We start from the raw sequence: 14,901 nt of genomic DNA on the forward strand, positions 1-14,901 counted from the left end.
GGGCAAATGGCATGCAATGCCAGCCACATCTCCGCGCCAAGGCATGCCAACCATGCCAGCCGCATCACCGCGCCAAGGCGTTCCAACCATGCCAGCCGCACCACTGTGCCAATGGCATGCCATGTCAACCACATATCCGCGCCAAGGTATTCCAACCATACCAGCCACATCTCCGTGCCAATGGCATGCCATACCAGCCACATCTCCGTGCCAAGGCATGCCAACCATGCCAGAGGCACCACCGCGCCAAGGCATGCCAGCCGCATCACTGTGTCAATGGCATGCCATGCCAACTACATCTCCGCGCCAAGGCATGCCAACCATGCCAGCTGCACCACTGTGCCAATGGCATGCCATGTCAGCCACATATCCGCGCCAAGGTATGCCAACCATGCCAGCCGCACCACTGTGCCACACCATACATGAGAATATAAGAAATACATAAGATTAAAATAACTACTACATATGAGTCAATTCTTGTCGGGTGGAGGAATTCCTAGAGCGATGTAGGGATTGTATCTTTTGAGCACCCTAAGAATGTTGAAACAAGCATGGAAAGGACGACACTGTGATACTGCCCACATCGCTAGAGTTCTTGGTTCCACTTCATGTATATCTTCACCGTTGAGCCTATTTATGTGATTCCTGATGAGTGCCAAATATTGTATATTTTTATCCTTTTTTGTTGATATTTAACTCATCTTTTGTGCATTAATTCTACATTTTATCTCATATTCTGTATTTCTTAGTTTTCAAGAATAAATATTTTTATTAATTAATTTTGTATTTTTAGGTAATAAATAAAGTTCGGATGACTTGCGAAGCAGAAAAGAGCAGGAAAGTAGTGAAAAGCCGGAAGAAATTACGCAAGGAAGCCACGAAGAATGGTGCGCACAAGACCAAAAAGCTAGAAATGGGCTCAAGAAGGAAGAATTGTCCTTAAAGAAGATATGGGCTTGGCATACCCAAGGCCCAAAACCCTTATCTAAACCCATTTTCTATATCCATACCCGTCTCCATCTTCATCCGTCAGATCGGATCATATTTGAATCCTACGGTCGCTCCTATGCCTGTGCATCAAATTTAGATACTTTCGCTTAACATTACAACACCTAACTCCATCTTGCGCCGTCGGTTTCGTTGTATCTATGCATCCGATGGTCGCTACAAGCTCCACTTCATCTCACCGTCAGATTAATCATTCATCTCCATATCCCACGGTAGATCTTTGCAGAACATCAAACTAGACACACTCGCCAAACACCATAACAATCAAACTATAAAACCCTGCCAAACACTCCTCCCCCTTTTTCCCATTGAATTCATCTTCTCCACCCATACCCTGCAGAAACCACCACAACCTTCTCCACCTGCTCCGCCACTTTCACTGACATGCAACCACCAAACATCACTGCCACATCTACCACAAGCCATGATGGCTATTTTCCCCCATCTCTATAGCCCCCTAGTTCGCCAATTTCTCTCCTATTCCATCTATGGAACCCTAGGTGAGTGGTTGTCAAATTAGTGAAGCTAGAGACGAAATTGGAAGCATGGAAGAGATCAGGAGAGTCATGGGAGGAATGGGTCGACACTACAAGTGAGAATTGACGCATCAAATCTCTGAATTAGGTAACCCTAATCTCAACTGCCTCTTTTGGGAATTTTGGGATTTTGGGTATAAACCCCAATTGAGTGTTGTAGGTATAAATATGTAATGCTAGTGGTGTTATAAAACATCTCTGGACTAGCCAGTGTATCCCCATGAGGGCTGGACTAGCCAGTTCCTCTTGGGTAGATTTTTCTCTTCCCTGTTTTGTAGTTGTGATGTTTATCTTAGTACAATTTATAATTCCAGTCTTTGTTTATGTTTTAATTCATCTATTTTGTTTCAATTCAATTCCTGTTTTAATTTCAGTTTATGTTTCATGTTGTTATTTAGTATTTTGCTCAACTGTCTTAGTGTAATCACCTGTTTTTGTGTTTTATTGTCTCAAGTGTTGTGTTACTTTGTTGTGTTAGTATTTAGTATTCTGTTTTAGTGATTGTGAGCTCATGTATTGTTTATAACTTCCATGGTGTGATGAACCAAGAATTCTCATGCAACTGCCTTGTTAGATTGTTTCTTATGTGGAATACTTGACTAGTATAATTAGGGGCCTCTAGGCTTTAGACCTAGTTTGGAGTCTGATCCTTTAATTAGCCAGCTAACTCTAGGTTATTGAAGAACTCTAGAGGTTACCCTAGTTAGACATTATTAGGAATCCTGGAACAAATGTGAGCTAGAACTCACATCCCTGCCTAAAACCAAGGGAGCAAGAATACAATAGCATGTGCATTAGCTAAGAATGAAAGGTGAAGTCAATGCCTAGCAATCTTCTTTGTTTTCTATCTGTTTTTCTAGTTGTTTTATCACTGTTTTGTAGCTGTTTCTTCCCCTGTTCTGCCACTGTTTTTGTCACTGCCTTTGGCCCTTGGCCATTGTCTTTGCTATGTCACTTCCATTATATCACTGCCTTTGTATATGCCACCATTTATTATATTGTATATGCCCTGTAGACCCCTGTTAGCTCACTGCCATGTAGTTACCCATGTAAATATCATCTAACTTGCCATGTAAATACATCACTGTTAACCCTGTCTTGCTACACTCCTCCCTGTTTTGCCCTGTTCCTCCATTGTTTCACTGTCATGCATTGCATTTAGAATAAAATTGCTAAGAACCTTCATAACATGCCACAAGTCCCTGTGGAATGACCTGTTCTTGCCTTAGTGCTTCAACAGCCCTGTATACTTGCAGGATAACAAGTAGGCATTACCTTATCACCATATTCAAAAATCTAAAAATGCCTACCAATTCCCCATTAGTAAAGCGACAAACTCCGATACATGACTACTATTTGAACCAAAACGATGCGACAATAAGTGAGAATCACGCCCATCAATGTTTCATGTTTCAGCGGTGAACATTCTATAAACTTTCTCCTAGAATTTCAATATCGATTCGGATACATTCTTACGACAACATCTTGTGTGTGAAAAACAAAGGCTCTACAAATAGCTGAAATTCTCTTGTTGAGTGAATCTAACACCACGAACTCTGGGAGGCATTTTTGTAGATGATTTGAGAGTGAAGAATGTGTGAATTTAGAGTTGGAATGAGGAGTATCTATAGACCTCAAAAATTATAGCCATTAGATCACAATAGTTTTCAGCCGTCCAACCAGAACCGTTGTCGTGTGAAGCTACACCGTGCGATTGAAGGACAAATGTCAACGCTTTTGACTCATACGCCAAAGTTTGTGCCAGGCTCGCCCGGTCTTTCATCACACGTGCTTATTCTTCCATCTCACTCAACATAGTAGGATCAAAATCAATAAATTCTTGTTGTGTTGAGTCCACACAAACTGCTGTATGTTTCAAAGGTAAAACTCCCTCCGTCCCACTGTCTGACTCTCACAGGACCCACACTTAGAAACCAAAAATCCTTTTCTCCACAAAATCTCACCTCAACTACGCCGCAATATAACCCACACTATTCTTCCTACTAAACCCACGCAATCTTCAATTTCCAGCAAAGGGTTTTCGAAAAACTTGGTTTCAGAAAGAATGAGTTACCAAAACCTAGGGGTTTTGTAACTTGGCAGAAATTTATTGTTTCTGCTATTAAACATAATAACAATACGGTTTCAACGACTGAATCTTCACCTTCTTGGGGCAGGTCTAGGTAAAATCAATTTCATTTTTGTAGTTATAAATTGAGGACCAACCATCAGCTAGTCTAGTTGTTAAGTCATCCTTCTACAATCTGCATTTTGCTTAGTCTCAGGACCAGGTCATGTAACGTTTGAGTTTGGGGTCTTCTCCGATGCTTCCCAGCAGACATATCTGAAACCCATCTGTGATACCACTTTGGGGTAAAAAATAACTGTGGTGTGGTGTGGTGTTTAGAAAATGCAGTTCTCCTACTTTTGTTTTTGTTTGGGGTGTTGACTTAATATCTTTTATTTTAATCTTCAGATAATGTGGTTGGTGGACATATTCAGAGCAGAATTTGTCAACATTTCGTAGGACTAAGCTAAATATAAAGGTGCTTATAAAAGTTTGCTTCCTTAATTGGTTCTTTGTTTCATGCATACATTGTTTTTCTTTTTTTTTTGTAAGCAAACGAAAATATTATAGCTAAGAACGCCTCCACCAGTCGACTAGACAGCCATAAGAGTGGATAGGCCAGCAAAGTAGGCGTAGCAGAAGTGAACTTCCTGATGTTAGTTCTCGTTCCAATTATATATTTTTTTCATGTAGAGAGCTCATTTGGTTACTGATTGATTCAGATGCATCAGCTTCAATAATTTAATCCATTTCTTTGTGTACAAACTTTCAGTTTCAAGAAGGTTGCCCTTTATTTGGTGCAGCATTAGAAGTTTCTTCAACTCTTTCCCGTGATAATCCTCTGAATTTGATAATCCCAGATGTTGGGTCAGATCGTGCAAGTATGTAAAGACCAAGTAATGCAGATGGTGGTTTCCGGATTAGTGTTTCAAGTGCAGCTCCTAGCTATTCAAGTCAAGGTAGTGGACCAGATGATATAGAATCTTTAGGTGATGTATACGTTTGGGGAGAAGTTTATAGTGATGGGAATTTGAACGAGGGGTCTGTGACCTCTTTCCCTTCAAAAAATGATGTGCTTCTTCCTAAGCCCTTAGAGTCAACTGTAGTTCTAGATGTACATCAGATTTCTTCTGGTTCTAGGCATGCTGCTCTTGTAACCAGGCAAGGTGAGGTTTTCTCATGGGGTGAACAATTTGGTGGATGGCTTGGTCATGGAATTGATAAAGATTGCAGTTGTCCTCGTCTGGTTGAATTTTTGGCAGTGAACAATGTAGAATATATTGCATGCGGTGAGTATCATACATGCGCTATATCTACGGCTGGTGATCTATTTACGTGGGGGGATGGTACCTATTTTGCTGGCCTTCTTGGTCATTCCACTGAAGTTAGCCACTGGGCACCTAAAAGAGTTTCTGGTCCCATAGAAGGACTTCAAGTTTTGTCTGTTGCGTGTGGGTCATGGAATTCAGCACTGGGCACTACAAGTGGACAATTGTTTACATTTGGTAACGGGGCGTTTGGTGCTTTAGGCCATGGGAATCTTGAGAGTGTTTCATACCCAAGAGAGGTTGAAGCTTTGAGCGGCTTTAAGGCTGTTAAGGTTGCATGTGGTATCTGGCACACTGCAGCTGTTGTAGAGGTTATGGGTCAGCAAGGAACAGTTATATCTAGAAAGTTATTCACGTGGGCTGATGGTGACAAATACCGATTAGGTCATGGGGACAAGAATGCTCGTCTGGTTCCTACATGTGTCACACCACTTATTGATTACAATTTCCTAACGATGGCATGTGGAGAGAATATAACTGTTGCCTTAACAACATCAGGGCATGTGTTTACCATGGGAAGCACAGCTTATGGTCAGTTAGGTAATCCATTGTCTAATGGTAAATTACCATGCTTGGTACAGGATAAATTAGTTGGTGAATTTGTTGAAGAGGTTTCATGCGGTGCATGCCATGTTGCGGTCCTAACATCAAGAAGTGAAGTTTTCACCTGGGGTTGTGGTGCAAATGGTAGACTAGTTGAAGCCCAACCCTAGTTGAAGCCCTTAGAGAGAGGCATGTTAAAAGCATTTCATGTGGCTCGAATTTCACTGCGAGCATATGCATTCATAAGTGGGTGTCAGGTGCAGACCAATCGCTATGTTCTGGGTGTAGGCAAGCATTTGGTTTTACCATAAAGAGACGACTGTTACCATTGTGGTTTGGTGCATTGCCATGCTTGCAGTTCCAAAAAAGCCTCAAGAGCTGCATTAGCTCCAATTCCAGGAAAGCCACATCGTGTATGTGATTCTTGTTATACGAAACTTAAAGCATCGGAAAATGGCAGTGTCTCTTCCTCTATTAGGAACAATTTAGGTCCTCGAAGATCAATGGACATCAGGGAGAGGTTGGACAAGCTGGATCTAAGTCCTTCAAAGCCTTTGTTGTCTTCTGGTACAGAAGCACTGAAGCACCCTGATGTCAGGTCATTTAAGCAAGGTGGAGCGAAATTTGATTCTCTTTCTACAACAGGAGGTTCCCAAGTTTCGTCTCTCTCCCAACTTAAAAATATTGCTTTTCCAAGTTCATTGAGCGCAATTCAACAGGCTTTAAAGCCAGTTGCCACTCTGCACCTCCTCAGCCTCAGGCTGCAGTACCTTCTAGACCGGCTTCACCATATGCGCGAAGGCCAAGTCCTCCACGATCTGCCACTCCTGTATTTTCCAAGAGTATTATTGATAGCCTCAAGAAAACAAATGAGCTTTTGAACCAAGAAGTCACGAGGTTGCAAAACCAGGTAAGTGTCGGACATTTTTTTCATCTCAATATTTTAACATATCAACCTACTGACCATAAATCGGTTTATATATGATTTTTTGTACTACAGGTGAAGAGTTTGAAACACAAATGTGACACTCAAGAGGTAGAGCTACATAAATCGCAAATAAGAGCAGAGGAAGAATCGTCCAAATGTATACAAGCGATGGAAGTAATCAAGGCTACCGCTGCCCAGGTAATCTCAGTCATCCCAACTTACAATAAATGCAAAATAAGAAGAAAAAAAACAAACAAACAAAAAAACAAGAGTGAACATCCAAATTACTTACACTTAATTCATGAAGTAGTAGGTGTGTCCACATATAATCTGTAGATTGAATAACTCTGAAGAGTGACCCTGAAAATTCATAGCAACGTTTGATAAATTACTTGTTTATGGTTCTTCTAACTTGGAAGCGAATCATCTGCGATTCTATAATGTAGAATTCAGCACAATGTTTCCAGTTTGGGGATCATGATATCAGACAAGTCAAAACATTAAGCCCTTATTTTTATACACTTGTGATTTTCTTTTTGGGTGGGTTGTGATTTTTAGCGAATTTTCTTTAGGAAATTAATTCATGTCCATGCGCGTATACCTTGCACCAAGTTCTTCTTCTACTCGGTTTTATTTTTGGCAAATTTTCTTTAAGAAATTAATTCCAAAATTATTTTCTTAAGAGTTTTATTTGTGGGAAATTCCTTTTACGAGTTTTACTTGTTTTTGAAGAAAACAAAAACCTAACTTGATTTGCAAGTATTTCATCCTATAAATATGACTCGAAATTTTGTTTTAAAAATACACAAGAAGCGACTATCTCTAGGACTACTTTTCTTCTTCTTATTATTATTATTATTATATTTTTTACGGTGTTTTACTTCCATCCCTGTTGCTGAGTTCAAGAGTGGGTAACTTGCGTTGTGCTAACTCAAGTTATATCGGGCAGTCTTATCCTGGACACATCTTCGCACGTTGGAGTTTAGCATTACTTCAGAGTATACCCGCGAACTAATGTATTAAGGACAGCTTGTTGAACTTGTGATTCTGCCCTCATACAATTATTTGTGGTAGAGTTGTTTGATACGGTTCTTTTTATTTATTGTTTGATACATCTGACGTTTCTTCTATTGTTGCAAGTTTCCAACAAAGGATCACGAGCACTAAAGGATTATCGACTATTCCATTACGAGCACTAAAGGATTTTCTGCATGAAACAAAAGGAAATAAGATGCTTTGGGAAGATGATTCACGCAGGGATAAGGGTGCACACAGTACGGTTCGGCTCGGTTCCTGACGAGGCCGAGTACCTGTACCTCCCTAGGGTCGGTTCCAAGATTTTAGACCGGTACCGGTACCGCGGTTCCGGTACCGGTCGGTTCATGTTAGGTTTTTCAGATAATTTTTTTTTTTTTTAGTTTTCAGACAAATTTTCCTGTTAGTTTTACCTGTTTTTCAATACATTAAGCAATATCTCAATCAAAGAACAACGTAACAAGTAACAACTAATAAGTAGGAATAATACTAGCTATCCAAAGTGCCAAACAACCAAAGTTTTGAAAATCTGAAAAATAACAACTAACAAGAAGAAGTACAGTAATAACAAGAAGTTGTTGTGGAGATATATTCCATGGCCGCACTGGTGTTGGCGTTATTGTTAATAGGATCCAGTAACTCTGCGAAAAAAAAGCAAGTTAGGATGTTAGTATTTAGTAACTATTACTAAAATTCTAGTTACGATTCTTGGCTTCACTTTCTAGTCTGGTCTAGTATTCGGTATTCCTAAGGAAATCACAATTATCTTTGGAATCTTAAGTAAATTTGAAGACCAAAATTCAGTCAAGTAAACTTGAAAATACATGGTCAAAATTCTTTTATTGAATCTCTTAAAGTGACTAAACTAAAGCATTATTGATTGAATTTCATATCGGCAGAATGCAAACAAAATGCCCTAGTGATAAAAATCAAAATCTAAGAAAAATCAGAATCTCATGTCAAAATTAAGTAAAATTCTAGTGTAATTAGTGTCGATGATTCATTTCCGAGCTCAAATTTAATGATCATCATCAACACTGAGTAAGTAAAGAGTCAAGGAATCGGGGATCTAAATATAGAAAATGACAACATAATAAGAATGTAAGAGTACAAATGTCAGCATAAGGATATCAAATCAACTGAGGATAGTACAAATGATAGCATAATAACTGACGAAACAATGTGTTGTTGAGCTCATATACATTGATGAGATAGTAATAGAATTCAAAAATGAAGCAGACATTTTAACATTACAGTTGACCGACCTTTATCATAACTTGGTTCTACAGTTGACTAATTGCGCAAGCACCAAATTTTTCATGCGAGCTAAAATCCTCTATTCATCCCTATGCAATCTAACAGACTTGTTAGATCAGAACTTCTCAACTACAAATATTGCCACCACTAGTCTATTTTGTAAACAGGAAACACAAACGGCAAACCCATTTCCAACAGCCTTTGTTGTATTTAGCTGATTCAGAACATGAACTAAAGTTTTACATCATAACTAAATAATATATAAAATGAGAAGCGTATGAGGAAGCAACTCAACCAAATTCGAAAATCAAATAACTTAACAAGTAGTTAAAAATCCGGAAGGAAAAAAAAAAGTAAATAAGGAGAATGAAGAGTTTGCATTGCTTCCAGTAGACAAATCAAAAAAAGTAGTTATCAGGGACTTCCAAAAAATTTCCTTTGGTGCATAACTTGCATCGTCAGTTCGTCACTTAAGGTTCTGCAATTCAAGATTCCAGGTAATGTTACAGACTTGTTTTGTCAAGGAAAAATGACTAATTGATCAGTACATAAAAAAAACAAAAAAAAAAACAGCATCTTGCATATCTAATAATTACAGTCTGATTAGTACAATGCACGTTGGTTCCAGTTAGTGTTTGAGTCTTTGAGAGCATAAAATTAAAAACTCAAAACATCATAAAATTAAAAACTGAAAACAACAAAATTGGTTAGCTCCAAAGATCTAAAAGAACACTCAGACGGTATTTATTAAAAAAATTATAAAAAAAGGAAGAAATAAAAAGTACCTTAATGAGTTTCCTTGGTTAAAGTTGGATGGTTCCTTCAACTTCTACCTTGAATCCTTTCCCTTCGTCTTCTCCCTGACGTGATTGATAACTTACCCTGTGAAACTGAAACCCTAAATTAAATTAATGAAAAGTCAAGATAAAGATCAAATTAAAAAAAATCAAGGAACCCATAGTCCAAATCAAACTATTTAAACAGAATAACGAATAAAAATTGATTAAAATTGGAGAAGAAAAAAAGCAAAAAAAGTAAAAAACTTACACAAATCACTGACTTTTTCTCCTTCTTCTTCTGGATCGAGAGGTGTTGTTCGGTGTTCTGTGTTCGTTGTTGATTAATGGAGTTCAGACTTCAGAGAATCAGAGACTCAAAGTTCTTCTCAGTTCTCTATCTCAGAGGGAAGAGTCGAAGACGGAAAAGAAAAACGAAAATGAGAAACCCTATCGTTAAGGTACTATATATACCCCCTTTAATCTAACGGCTATTGTTAGTTTACTACTCCTAAATCTAATGGTTACGAATCGTCGGTACGTTCGGTCCGGACGGTACGGGACTTAGACAGGATCGTGTACTCGTACCTCCTCAGCCTCGGTTTCTATTTTTTGGACCGGTACCTGTACCCCCTTCCTCGGTTCGGGACAAAAATCGGCTCGGTTCCGCCGGTTTCGGAACGGTCCCTCGGTCCGGCTCGGTTCCTGTGCACCCTTAAGCAGGGAGATGACCAATTTTTTAACTTTTACTGATGTCATTAGGATCACTACAAGAAAGTATAGCTATTGCTACACCTTATATTGCCACACCTTTAATATATGTGTTGTAAACACAAATTTCTAGCCACAGTACTATTTAGCTGCAGCTAAAAGTTATAATTTACTGCTACAAAATAAAACTTTTGCCACATAGCTGTAACAATAATATGAAGAAAAAAAAAGTGTGGCAAAAAGCATAATTTCTTGCTGCACCAATAAAGATTGGATGCAACAATAGACTTCTTGCTACATAGGTTCTCGCGACATTAATGGAGATTTTTACCATAATCATTGGATGCTGCAATATATTAAGTTTCTTGTAATATAATGATTTTGTTGATCAAAAGGATTTTCTGTTTATCCAGGGACCAAGTTGGATACTACTATTGTAGTCTGAACTTGTTCAGTGACTAGTAAAATTGACTCATTAAGTGTAATCAGTGCTTCTTACAGTTGAAGGCTTACCTATGCAGAACAAAAACTGTTCAGAGGTCTACCATCAAATTTAACTCTATAAAAAAAAATTGCTTATACAGATGGGACGCCAGCCAATAGATTTTGGTCATCATCTGGTACAAGTAAATTTATTTTGTGGAGTCCGTTTTAGCGTTGGAATCTTGTTTACTTCTGTCATGCATCTGCGTGGTGTTGCTTGCTTCCTCTCTATTTTGCACGGTCTTATACTGATAGCATTTTTTTGTTCCGTATATTTTTTTATCCTAGAGAAAAAGCAAAGCAATAATCCTTCCTTGTGATTCTAAGGTTACGTGCCATTTAAATGTAATGCGGAACTTCTAATCTTCCTGGTGGTGATGTTCTATGGCTGAACCACTGCAGCATTTCTGGACGCATTCTTATCAAGAAACTGAACTCTAGATACAAATAAGTAGCTACCGAGTAATCTAATCGGTTGATTTTTATTAAAAACAAATCTTACAACGAAGCAGGTGAAAGTTTTGAACAACAACAGATGATAAGAGTGAAACTCATGAATTGATGCATCTTCAGATGGTTGAATTTTGAGCGTTCTGTTGCCGGAAACCATTTTAACTTGCCGGGACTTTATCATCGAGGTATCTAACCTGTATACAACAAAGAAAACAACACAGTTATTGTGAAAATGAGAATGAACGAACACATATTTATATGCTTTTATGGGAAGAAAAAACAGATTACCACTTTCTCATCCCTCTCCTCGTCACTTCCATAGTCGATAATTGCTAGATATATGTAGTAATGAATAAAATACTGCCAAAAAAAGAGTCCGTCAAGTTAGACATTGAGTATTTGGCACCGTTTACCCGGAACTGAACGGACGGAACCTTCAGACCGGTTTGATATCCTATTATATTTGAACTGCTATGTTTAATATTATTGCTAGTGGAAAAAAAATAGACAGGTGAATTACCAGGCCGGTGTATACGACATAATAACCTTCTTTATTAGCTTTGCCTTCCTGCTTCAGATCCACCTTTGGGGATACCTGATGATCTGGTAGTGCAATAAAGAACGATACAGCTAAGCACACAACTAATGCACTCGCAGCTATTCCAGGTCGATCTGGATATAAAAGAGAGTTTCATTAATTTACCTGGACCGGTAGCTAGACCTCGTCGGTGGATTAGTTTTGGAATTTCGATTCCCCGATGAAGATAACATTTGACGAGATATTTGATAATTACTTGTGCGGCCTATAGCTGCACGAGCAGCAGCCATCCAAGTTGCCATTAGTTTCAGCAAAAGAGAGATTCGAAAGAAGCTGAGCTTGGTGGAAGAAGACTAATCAGATGGAACAATAATACAGATAAAAATAAATCGTTGAGATATAATATATGGGAGAAGACGAATCAAACGGGATGAGTTAATAGTTTGAGAGGAGAAAGGCAAATTCAAGGAATCGGGGGTAATAAAAAAACAAAAAATATTCTTTTTGTTTAATTTTAAATCCTTTTTAGTAATAAAAGAAAGAAATTCTTCAATGGTATGTTGGACTTTTTAACGTGTGTTGGAGGTTCTTTTCCTTGAGAAAAGAAGGATTTTATCTTTTATTCTTTTTGATTTGATGGAAAACGATAATAAAAGGATTTTATAAAAGATAATTTTTATAAAAGGTAATTTTTTTAAACCTACAAAGGGATTGAGACAGGGAGATCAGTTATCTCCTCATCTCTTTATCGTTTGTACGAAGATTTTCTCGATATTGATTTTGGATAATGAAGCCTCTAAACTTATTCATGGGATTAAAATGACTAGGAATAGTCAGCCTATTTCTCATCTGCTTTTCGCGGACGATTGTTTGCTTTTTGCTAAAGCTGACTTAGGTGAGCGTCGAAATCTTTTAAATATTATTGAAAAGTTTAGCAAGGCCTCTGGTCAACTAATAAATTTTAGTAAATCCATAGTGCTTTTTAGTGCTAAGGTTCATCCGAGACATCAAAGGATGATGGTCAGATTGCTCAAAATCAAAAAAATAAACTTAAAGAAACTCATATTTGGGGGCTCCTTTTTTTGTTGATCGATCTAAATTAAAAACCTTTGATACTTTAGTAGAGAAAATGGAGAACAGAACTCAAGGGTGGAGAAGTAAAATTCTATCCCAAACTAGTAAGATGATTTTGAACAAACATGTTTTATCTGGTACCCTACTTTCCAAATGGGGTATTTTCTTATTCCTAAGAAAATAATTAAGAAAATGACTGCTATTCAAAGGGATTTTTGGTGGGGTAAGGATTCTGATGCTAAGAGTGTTTATATTAAATCTTATCCCTTTCTTTGCAAACTAATTGCTCATGGAGGGTTGGAATTTAGAGACACCGAAATAGCTAATCTCGCAATGCTAGCCAAGGTGGCTTGGAGATTATTAGATGAACCCAATTCCCAGTGGGGAAAACAGCTTAAAACTAAGTATTTTCCCAGGTGTCCTGCCTTCAATGCAAAGGCAACCAAGACAGATTCTTGGATTTGGAGTTGTATTAGGAAAGGTCTAACGTTGGTTAGACATAATTCTATTTGGTAGGTTGGTGATGGAGAGTCTATTTAAATTAGAAAAGACTATTGGATTCCTGGTGTGGAGGTTACTATTGCGGACATTTGTCCTAATTAGATTATGTTCTTATTTTGGTTTATGATCTTATTTTGGTTTCAGACTTGATTGATATCTTTCTTTATCTTGGAATATTGATTTGGTTAACAGTTCTTTTCCTCTTGACGTGGCTAGAAAAATTCTTAGTATTAGACTCTTGTGTTCTCAATATGGGGTCTTATATAAAGACAAACTTAGATGGAAATTAGAAAGAAATGGGATCTGTGAAAAGTCTATATGCTAAATTGATGGAACCTATGAATGCAAATGTAATCTCTGTTAATACTAGAAGTTTTTGGAAAAAATTTGGAACCTTGATATATCTCAAACATTACACCAAATTTGACCGGGCTTGCAACAGATTTCTGCTAACACCCTGTCGTAGCTTTTCGCAACAGGTCTAGCTCTGTTGCTAAGTTCACCAAGAAGATGTTGCGAAACAAAAATTTAGAAACAGAAATAATCCATTGCTAATATGTTGCTAATTTTTCGACTTATTCCGGGATATCTTTATCAAAATGGAATATAGTTATTCTGGTTCAGATTTAGCAACACTTTTTTCCGTTGCTAAATTTTAGCATTAAGAAAAAAAGGTCAATTCTTCTTTGACCTAGTCAAAATCGATTCCCGCCCTCCCCAATTAATCCTGCAATACCCCAGTTTCCGGCAAAACCATGATTCATCCTATATCCAGTAATTCAACCTAATAGTTCTAATAGTCTACATTCCCACACATCTAAAAATTTAAACAAGAAAAAATGCATCATTAAGAAAAGGAATCAAAGACATGTTACATCATGTTATGAATTCTCAGCATTTACATGTTCCATATTACAGGTTTAAACATCAAAGACATTCTATATTGAAGGGAACCAAAGACAATAAAGCAGGGATGTGTCTGAGTTGCATTAAGAAATCAGGAGTAAAATGTACTAAAAAAGAGCACAACTGAAAGAATTCAGAGGTAGAAGAATATATGTAAATATGTTGTTGTTTCTTACATTGTGCTGGTGCAACTATGTTTTTTACATACAATACTTGGGTAATTCAAAAGAATTGCTTACAGTAGGATGAACTTTCTCTGTTGGAACAATATGAATTTGTAAGAAGTACTCAAATAGCAGATAATTACGCATACATTCTGCGACAATCTTGGCCACCTACATTTGGCAAAAATTACATTCAGTTACAACAACACAAACTTGAAGTTACACATACAAGTGAAACACACCAAGTACAAGTACAAACCTCAGTTGACTCAAACTCAATAAAGTAAAAATATTTGCATATGAAAGTATATAGTGCATCCAGGTGAAAGTATGGAAGAAATAAAAGATTTTAAAACTATACTCAGTAGTGAGAAAACTAAAGGATGCCAAGTGAAGAACTTTCTATCTACTAATCTTATTAGAGTGCTTACCCATAGGTTAAACCACACCAAATTATCATAGGGATTCACCAGCAAAGTCCCTTGAACAATTTATGCGCCTCCCATCTTTTCGGCGTCTTCTTTAGCTAACAATGAAAAGATTTTAAGTAAAATCTGATATGCCCATTTCGGTTTTTACTGCAACTTTCACT

The 14,901-nt window shown here is 37.7% G+C and overlaps 1 long non-coding RNA gene and 1 pseudogene across 1 annotated transcript; one reads left to right on the plus strand and one right to left on the minus strand.

The window, feature by feature from the left end:
• Positions 1 to 1,553: 1,553 nt before the first annotated feature.
• Positions 1,554 to 7,735, plus strand: LOC113277154 (annotated as a pseudogene).
• Positions 7,736 to 11,122: 3,387 nt separating this feature from the next.
• Positions 11,123 to 12,042, minus strand: LOC113277192. Its single transcript, XR_003324775.1, has 4 exons — positions 11,830 to 12,042; positions 11,647 to 11,729; positions 11,415 to 11,486; positions 11,123 to 11,320 (listed from the first exon to the last, which is right to left on the minus strand). It is a non-coding gene; the product is annotated as an uncharacterized LOC113277192 (long non-coding RNA).
• Between the last annotated feature and the right edge of the window lie 2,859 nt (positions 12,043 to 14,901).

This window comes from Papaver somniferum, chromosome 5 (genome assembly GCF_003573695.1).
Source record: "Papaver somniferum cultivar HN1 chromosome 5, ASM357369v1, whole genome shotgun sequence".
Classification (NCBI taxonomy): Eukaryota; Viridiplantae; Streptophyta; class Magnoliopsida; order Ranunculales; family Papaveraceae; genus Papaver; species Papaver somniferum.